Source organism: Arachis hypogaea, chromosome 20 (genome assembly GCF_003086295.3).
Source record: "Arachis hypogaea cultivar Tifrunner chromosome 20, arahy.Tifrunner.gnm2.J5K5, whole genome shotgun sequence".
Classification (NCBI taxonomy): domain Eukaryota; kingdom Viridiplantae; phylum Streptophyta; class Magnoliopsida; order Fabales; family Fabaceae; genus Arachis; species Arachis hypogaea.
Genome location: NC_092055.1, coordinates 88455511 through 88464878, shown reverse-complemented (window position 1 = coordinate 88464878; position 9368 = coordinate 88455511). Strand labels below are relative to the sequence as shown.

The window sequence follows — 9368 nt, the reverse complement described above, 5'->3', positions numbered from 1 at the left end:
ACGCCTGGGTTCTTAAGTGGCATGCCCAAGTGACTTCTTGGAGATGGCGTGCCAGGCCTTCGATACCAGGTGGCACACCATAGTGGAGGTTCTTCTTGGAATGGTGAGTTGGCGTGCCACGCCCCTTTGATCAAGTGGCACGCCCATAGTAGTTGATGGGTTAGACGTGCCACACCCAACCTGGCGTGCCACGCCCCTTTTATATCCTCCATTGTTGCTCTCTGGAACTTTGTACTAGCGCGCCACGCCCAGTCCCTGGCGTGCCACGCCCACATGCATGCTTGGACTTTCCCACTGGAATTTAGTACTGGCGTGCCACGCCAGTGCATTTATGTGGCGTTTGCTCCCAAGTAGCACGCCAGTTTCACACGCCCAGCTTCTTGTTTGTCTTCTACCCATTTTTGATGCCTTTTTCACCTGAAATTCAGCACAACTCATCTTAAAGTAGTGTACCATAATATTCATCAAATAATGCATGAATTGTACTGATCAAATGAGATTTTTTCTCTTTTATGGTCTTCTTTATGAAAGAAAGAAGGGAAGATGATGCAAGTCATCACAACACCAAACTTAAGCTTTGCTTGTCCCAAGCAAATCAATGTGAGTAAGCCTTTATAACTTGAGGCCTTGGCTTTGAATGATTGCAATACAACTAAGAGTAAAACTAAGTGTTCAACACATGTATGAATATTTTAATGTCATGAAGTAGCAAGGGTTGTTTTGATTTCTTGAGCATGACTCTAAGTGTTTTGTCTCAAGACAAGCCTTTAATTAGGCTTTCAATTAGCACTCCCAAACCAGTTGGTTTTAGGGTACTAGGTGTTGAGACACTCCTAAAAATTTACTTGCCCAGGTCTCTTCTTGACACATCTTCACCACAAGCATCTACTAAGATCTTTAATTCTTTTTGAGCTTTTTAATGTTTCTTTTTCCATCCCAGTAGTTGATGCTCAGACCCTTGGGCCTTTATTGCTTACTACCTCTTGGTTCTATGGATATTCAAGGAACACCCCTTAACCTTCTCTTGTTATACCTTCTAGGACTAGTTGCTCTCCATGACTCATTTTCTTTTTAGTTCATCCAAGGTTCTACACTTAGTTTGTTATTTCTTAGTTTGTTTGATGATCTCTCTTGGCCTTGGTCTCTCTTATTATTTTTGCACAACTCATAGTAACTCTTATGGAGACAAGCTCTACTTTTATTTATGTTGAAATGAAGACTTGAAATACATGGCATTTTCTTTCATATAAACTTAAAAGACTCATAAAGGCTTCAAACATGAATTAAAACTAAGCATAAAACATAAACTATCCTAGCATGATTACTTATTCAATAAAACAAAAGCTTAAAATAGGATTTCAGAATTTAGAAAGTGTCAACCATGGGACTCAACAACCTTGAGCAGCTTCATCTTCAGTTTATTGGCCTCTTCCCTTTGTTCTTCTTCTTGGAAGGGGAGGAGCCACCTTCATCTGGCTTGGAGAAACCTTTTTGTGCTTTGGCATCATTGGGCTTCTAAAATCCTAGCCTCCTAATCTAGGATTTCACATTCTCCTTGTGTTGGTATGCTATTTCTTCCTGCCTTGAGCTGAGTTCCTCCAATTTCTGTATATAGGTGGGGTAATTGGGGTTCATGTTAGCTACTGAATTACACAGATAGCTCAACTTTATTTGTGCATAGCAATCATATTCCCCTCTGGCTACAGTTCTTGCTTTATAAAGGTGTCTGAATTCAGCAAGACTCTCCATTTGTTGTAATTGTCGTCCCAGAATCATTCCTAAGCTGCCTTGCATCTCTCCCCAGTTAATTTAATCTTACTGCTCCTTGAGGTTTTCAAAACCCCCTTGGAGTTGTTGAATGTTCTGGTTGACTTGCCTCCATTGTTGTTGTTGAGTCTCCTTGAATTGATTGACATCTTCCCTAGCGTGGTGTAGGTCTCCCTTCATTTGGTGTACATCTCCTTGCAATTGTTCCCAGTTGAATCCTTCTAGGAATTGTTGATATTGGTAGTGTAGTGGTGGTGGTTGGAGTGCCAGGAATTGAGGTTGCTCTTCGGCCTCTTCCTCCTCTTGTTGTTGTTGTGGTCCATGAGCATGAGCTCTTTGTTCCCTAGCCCTTTGAAGTTTGTTAACAGCCACCACCTTGGCCATCTTCTTGGCAGTTATAAATTTTTCTTACTTCACAAGCATCTCTGTATAATGCTGGGGAATGCCAACCTTGTGTTGTCACTGGTACTTTTCAGCACTTTGTTGATGTTGTTGGAGATCATCTCCCCCACGTTGACATTCTCGCCTCTCATGATGCTGTATATGAACACAGCTCTCTCCTTGGTCACCTCTGAAGTGTTGGATGTGGGGATTAGGGACCTCCTCACAAATTCTAGCCACCCTCTAGCTTGGGGGCTTAAATCTCTTTTCCTCAATTGGTTGGGTATCCCATCCTTATCATTTTTCCAACGCACATTCAGCACACAAATTTCATTCAGGATCTCATCAAACCCAGGGTCTTGCTGCTTCATTCTTTCTTCATAGCTCCGGGTGGAGCTTGTCCTCTTCACCATTAGCATCCTTTCTATGCTAGATAGACTATAGTCAATGGACTTCCTGTAACGACCCAACTTCCAATACGTCATGATCGTACCAAAAGTAAGGCGTTACCGACCTGTTTTCCTTATTAACTACATAATATTGAGCCTTTAGTTTGATATCGTGTTTCAGTTTTAGTAGAAAATTCCAGAAAATTTTGTTTTTATTTATCAAAATCATATAGCGAACATTTCAAAGTAATAATAATCACATAATTATTAATAATAATATCTGACATACAAATGATTTCAAATAAAACTCAGATACAAATCCTATCCCTCTGTATAAAATAAAAATGTTAAGCAATAAGAGCGAGGGAACTCTATGAAAGCAACTCAAATAAAAAACTTAACTCATAAATAAGGTCTAACAATCGCCCGCAGCTTCAAACGGAGTCTTCGAACCTGTGTCACTGAAAGGGTGGAAGATTTTAGAGTGAGAACAAACTACACGTTCTCAGTAGGGAATGGGAATGCCGTAAAAATAATGATTTACATGCAAATAATTAAATTTACTTAATAAACCATCTTTGTCAAACCCTTTGAAATACTTTTTAATCTTACCTTAGATAAGTAATTACTTTCTTTAAATTCCTAAACCCAAAACAGATCTCAATTGAAAAAACTTGTCATATTAAATATCTTTCAGCCACATAATTGATGCTCAGTCATAACAACAGATAGTAATCATCTTTATCCATTCACAAACTACTAGCACAAGCAAGAAAGTCAATTCATCACACAAACAAATCACAATAAGACAAACAATACAATCATAGAGAAGTAATACAAGCAAACACAACCAAATGCAAATGCACAACCAATATGATGCAGGCCATGAGCTCACGTGTCGGTTTACACCCTGCAGTCCGACATTACCTAGGAACTAGTCCTAAATATGGCTTTATCTCTGTAGGTGAACTTCGGCCTACAGAAATAGCACTCCCATAAGTGAACTTCGGCTTACAGGAATAGTTTAACCACAACACAACAACTTTCTGTAGGTGAACTTCGGCCTACAGAAATAGCACCTCTGTAAGTGAACTTCGGCTTACAAAAATGGCGCCCCTGTAAGTGAACTTCGGCTTACAGGTATCACAACTCACTGTAGGTGAACTTCGGCCTACAGGATCAACACCCTGAGATACCCAACTAGTATTCACTGTAGGTGAACTTCGGCCTACAGGAATAACAACTTACTGTAGGTGAACTTGGGCCTACAGGACCTCTAGGGCCAACAGAAAAGCAGCAGATGAATATACAAATATCTCTGGAGTTGCCTTAACGCAACAAATGACCTTTCAACAGGCCCTCTGCTTGTTCTCTATTCTCTTTATCATATTACTCTTTTCACTTTGAATCCTTAACACATGTTCTTAAACCTTTCTTAACTTTCTCAAGCATTCATTCATAAAAATCTCAATCATCAATTCAGTTCATAATCTCTGCCTTGGCAATCTTGAGTCAAGCCAACTTTAAAACTATCTTTCATTTTAGTTCTATATCAAAGACTCAAGAAAAATCATGCATTAAACACTTTTCAAAACTTAACCTTTCATTAGAAGCAATCAAATAAAACTCTTTCTCATGTTTACTAACTTCCCAAAGATTCAAAAATCATCTCTCTTACTATTTAAATTCAAATATTATTATTTCACCAAATTTCTAAAAAGGTAATCCTTTATTTCAAGCTCAAAACATAACTCTTTCTATATTGAATCAAATTCAAAACATAATTTCTTTCTTAAATAATTTAATTTTGAAACATAAACCTTTCTCTCGTAAATTGAATTCAAAATAGAATTATTCTTTTCTTAACTAAATAAAACTTAAATAATCATTTTTCCAAATCCAAATCTTCTAAAATAACTTCTCAAATAAAACTTCAGATTTTATAAAATTTCGGCAACACTTCCCCTAAAACTCGGACTTAGCCACCCTTATGGGTTCCCTCTTTCTCAACAATTCAACAATCCTTTCTCAACATTTATCAAATACAAGATTCTCAAGCAACCAAAAAATCCACAATTCGCAATTCTTACATAATCCAACAATCCGATTTTCATCTCATCAATTTACAATTAAATTCATAAGTCATAGAATCCTTTCAAATTAAAGTCAATCAATTCTCCATCCATTTAACAGCAACTATCATGACAGATTCTCAATAATTATCTCATCACAATTCAGTTTAAGAACTAACATCCTTTCATCAATTAAAATCAGAATTTCCATAAACCATTCTTTAAAAGTAAACCGGTCCAATTTCAAGAATTCATAACAAATACCCCAACATCAACTCTTCATATTTCTTGTTATTTTTAAAGTTATTTAGTTATTAGCAAAGTTACCATTTTATTCTAAAGATCACACTTTTAGGAAAATATTTCAGTAATCATCCTCCAATCCTTTAACCGTTCTCAAAATCAACTCTAGTTAACCTTAAATCAACAATAACAACCAAATTAAGAAATCAATGTAACCCAAAATTTAGGTAACAAGCATAGCCTCAAACCAAAGTCAACCTCATCAATTAATCGCTTACAACAATGAAACCAGTCACAATCACAACCAAGTCAGGATCAATAAATCATGACACAGAAAATTAGTCTAACCATTAATAAATTATTTATATACTCTTAAAGTTTGCTATATTATTTCAGAAAATCACAGGTTCTCTAAATAGTTTAATCCCTTAGTCCCAATCCTTCAATAACCACCAAAACCAATCTCAACTAGTCACAAGTAAACTTCACAGCCATTCCCATACATCAAATATCCAATTCAACATCAAACAAGTCAATAATTCACTCAAAATCAGAATCTCAACCAATTCATCGCAGAATCAATAATTCAGTCACATTTCACAACCGCATCTAATTTCAATTATAATTCAAAGTAACCACAACCACATTTCAACCAATTCAGCAATATCACATGAAATCAGAATTGTCAACAAATCCATTAAAATCAGAAAACTAATATCAGTCATAGCATTAACCAATCACAATTCAAACTCGACTCATCAATCCTCAACATGTCAGTTTTTCTCAATAAGTAACTCAGTATATTTTCAATTTAGTAAGTAACACAAGCTTAATCACCATTCACTACCATATTTAATTCAAATCATAACTCAGAAAAAATTGCAATAGCTAACCATTCTCAAACACATTTCAAGTCATTCATGTAAATTAAGAAGTCCTTAACTATTATTAACCATTTGCACTTATCTAATTAACTTTTTAGGCATTCTAAATTAAAAACGTTAAATCCCCTACCTCAATAAGCCGGAATCGTATTATTTAACGTAACAATTTTCTTTATCCCCAATTTGTGGCAGGTAGTCATTCCAATACAACTGGAACGGCAGCGGCATCACCCACAACTCTAGTAGCAGCAACAACAATTTTGGAAGGAAATTTAATAGAGGCTGAAGCAAATGCAAGGGTAAAACAGAACAGATCATCAAAGGAGCAGTAATCAGAATATTGATTGTAGAACAAAACCTATCTTACCAAAAGAAATACAGGAATGGAGCAGCAGCTCAGGTACTCAGAAAAACAGAAACCAGAGAGCAGGGCATACGTCTTAGCAGCAGCAGCACCAATCCAATCGGTTAGAACAGCAGGGACACCAACGAAGTAAGAACGACAAAACAAAAGAGAAGCAGAATAAGGTCGAGAATATCAGTGGAAAATACAGGATTGCAACAGAGCAACTGGGGTTCAGAGGTAGTGGTTCTCATGGCTATGACATAACTGACTCACCATGAACGACGACGGCGACCAGGAATTCCGGCGATAGCGGCGGCAGAGGAACGGTTCCTCCCCTATGCGTCTCCTTTCTCACACATCTCGTCCTCCTCTAGCTCTCCCTCTCTCCAACGACGGTAACTACTCCACTCTCCTCCACGGCAGCGCCAAAGCTCAGGATGGCAACGCGAGCTCAGGCTTTATAGACGGGACGGCGGTGATGGCAGCTCTTCCCTCTGACCTCCATTGCATCTCTCTCTCGACGCCTCTCCCTCATCCCTGTTCAACCGGCACCAGGGCGGACTCCACGGAACGGTGGCGACAAGCGGGCAAGGTGCAGTGGCGGCGATTCCAGGCCGGCAGTAGCACGCGACGAAGGAGGCGGCGGTGAGGCAGCAGACTCGACCGGTTGGATGACGGCGCGGTGAAGCTCCCTCTCTTTCCCTCAGCTCGACGGCGACGGCAGCGAGGCCCAGCCAGCACTGTCTCCCTTTGCTTCCCTCTCTTTCTCAGATCTTTCTCTCTGTTTCCCCATTTCTTAAGTGTGTATGCATTTGTACGTTGAAAGAGGGTGAGGCTGCGGCGGTTAGGTTTAAAAATTGGGGAAATTAGGGTTCTGAGTTAATTTTAGGAATTAGGGTTAGAAATTAGGATTTTATAAAGAAATAAGGATAGATATGAATAGATATTTTGATAAAATTGGAGGGTAGAGTAATTTTAAAATCAAATGTACTCTATTTAAAAATATTTAGGAACATTATTTATCATCATATTGCTAAGTTCAATTAATTATTTCTAGTTTCAATTATAAAATAAGCATATTAATCATATAATTATAAAATATAGTTCAAACTCAATATTAATCATTCTAATTAAATGATATAACTTCTTATTATTTTGCTATCACTAGACTTTAATTTCAATTTATAAAATAACCAATTATAATATAAATTGTACATAAATATTAATTGACTTAAACTTAAAGTATTTATAAATATCAATCTAATCATTTCTAATAAAATAATTTCTAGGGGTTCAAATTAATAACATATTTCATTCAAAATAGAATTTATTTAAATCAAATTATACAATTCTTCTTATTTTTCAATTATCAAAATTATAATTTCAATTATACCAAATATCTAATAAGGATTATATAAAAATTCTAATTAATTTAAACTCTAATTATGATGAAATTCCATTTAATTACCTTTAGTAAAATAATTTTCTTAAAATAAAGTTATCAATAAATATAATAAATCACAAATAACTAATTATTTAATTTTCAAAAACTAGGGTTGTTACACTTCCCCCCTTACATAGCTAATGTAGCCATAGTGTTGTCCTGGTTGAGGTGCTGCGTTAGCATAGAATTCTCTCATGATGCTCTCTACCACCTTCCTTGGTGGGTTGCATAGAAGTGACCAATCCCTATTGTTGATCTCAATGTTGATCTCATGATGCTCGTTCCTCCCTAGTTGGAACCCAACTTGTGGAATGATCTCCCTCTCACTCACCCAACCATAGAATTGATTTTAGTTGAATGGGGAGAGGAACTTGTAGTCATTGAAAGAGGTTGAGGATTCAGAGGTTGGTTCCTTGGTTTTTCTTTTCTTTGAGGTTGAGCTTTTTGGTGATGCCATTAGGTTGAGAGAGTGTGTTTGAGGTTGTGAAAGATGGGAGTTGCAAGAAAGAGCAAGCAAAACAAGGTTTTGTTCCAACACCAAACTTAGGACTTGATTGTCCCAATCAAGAAAAAGAAGAAAGAAAGTGGGGAAAGAGAAATAGAAAAGGTGAAAAGAGAAAGGAAGGTGAAGGGTGTATGTATGCTTTTCGCGTATGATTAGGGTTTTGAAGTGGGAGAGGAGTTGGGGAGGTGAGGCTTTTATAAGGGGTGAATGGTGTGGTTCGAAGGGTGGGAAATAAAAAGGATTAAATGTTTTCCCACTTGGGGAGTGGCGCCTAGCATGGGAAGAGGCGCCAACTCTTATCTCACTGTGTCTTCTGCATGTGTTGAGTTCCAAAGTGCAAGTACACTTTGACTTCCTTGCTTTGTGAGTTGTTCACCATGTGGGCCCCATCTTCTCTCCTGAAATTGAAACTAAAACCCATTAGTAATTATAAAAGAACCTGTTCACATTTTTTCTCATCAAGAGTAATTTGGATTGCAACTAATGGGTGTCCATTGGGACACCAAACTTAATCCTTTGGCATCTTAATAAATTGGTTCCATCATTGTGTATTCAATGTGTTTATAAGAATGGAATAACACCAATCTTTTCATTTTCTTTTGATTCTAATTCCTCTGAACTCATTAAGCCATGTTCATGTTCTTGCCCAAAACATTAAGTGCTTTCAATTTGGATAATATGGGCTGCTAGGTGATCCTTGGTAGTGGCCACATCAAACTTAATCTCTGGGCCTATTCTTCAAAATCAAGCTACTAATTGGTTGTAAGCCTAGATTAAGTGGGTGAGTGGCCACACCAAACTTACCAATTTAGCTAGTTCTCAGCCCTTTTACTCACCATTAGTTTTGCCTTCATCAAGTTGCAATTCCAGAATAGAAAGAGATAGAAGAGTGTAAAAAATATTCTAACTACCAAAGCTAATATAAAACTTTCCTACCTACTATTGTAATCTAATCCTAATATGGTAATGTAACACAAATGTGAGACTGAAAATTAAACTATCTAAAGAAATAGATTTTAAACTACTTTTAAGAAAGGAAATTAAATCAAAAAAGGATAAAGTGTTGGGGTGCCTCCCAACTAGCGCTTCTTTATTGTCATTATCTTGACATTCTTTCATCTTTAGCTGAGCTTGTAGCTCACTCTCTGCTCCTCTAAGGAGCCTCCCAAGTAGTGTTTGAGTCTATGGCTATTGACAGTAAAAGTTCTCTGAGTCTTGTCCTCTATGAGCTCTACATGACCATAGGGAAACACCTTGAGTATGGTGAAAGGTCCTGACCATCGAGACTTAAGTTTCCCAGGGAAGAACTTGAGTCTTGAGTTGTAGAGTAGCACCTT

General features: G+C 37.3%; 1 long non-coding RNA gene across 1 annotated transcript; it reads right to left on the bottom strand.

Moving 5' to 3' along the window:
* Positions 1–5881: 5881 nt before the first annotated feature.
* Positions 5882–6477, bottom strand: LOC112784004 (uncharacterized). The gene is made up of 3 exons (XR_011879053.1): positions 6356–6477; positions 6104–6175; positions 5882–6018 (listed from the first exon to the last, which is right to left on the bottom strand). It is a non-coding gene; the product is annotated as an uncharacterized lncRNA (long non-coding RNA).
* Positions 6478–9368: the final 2891 nt, after the last annotated feature.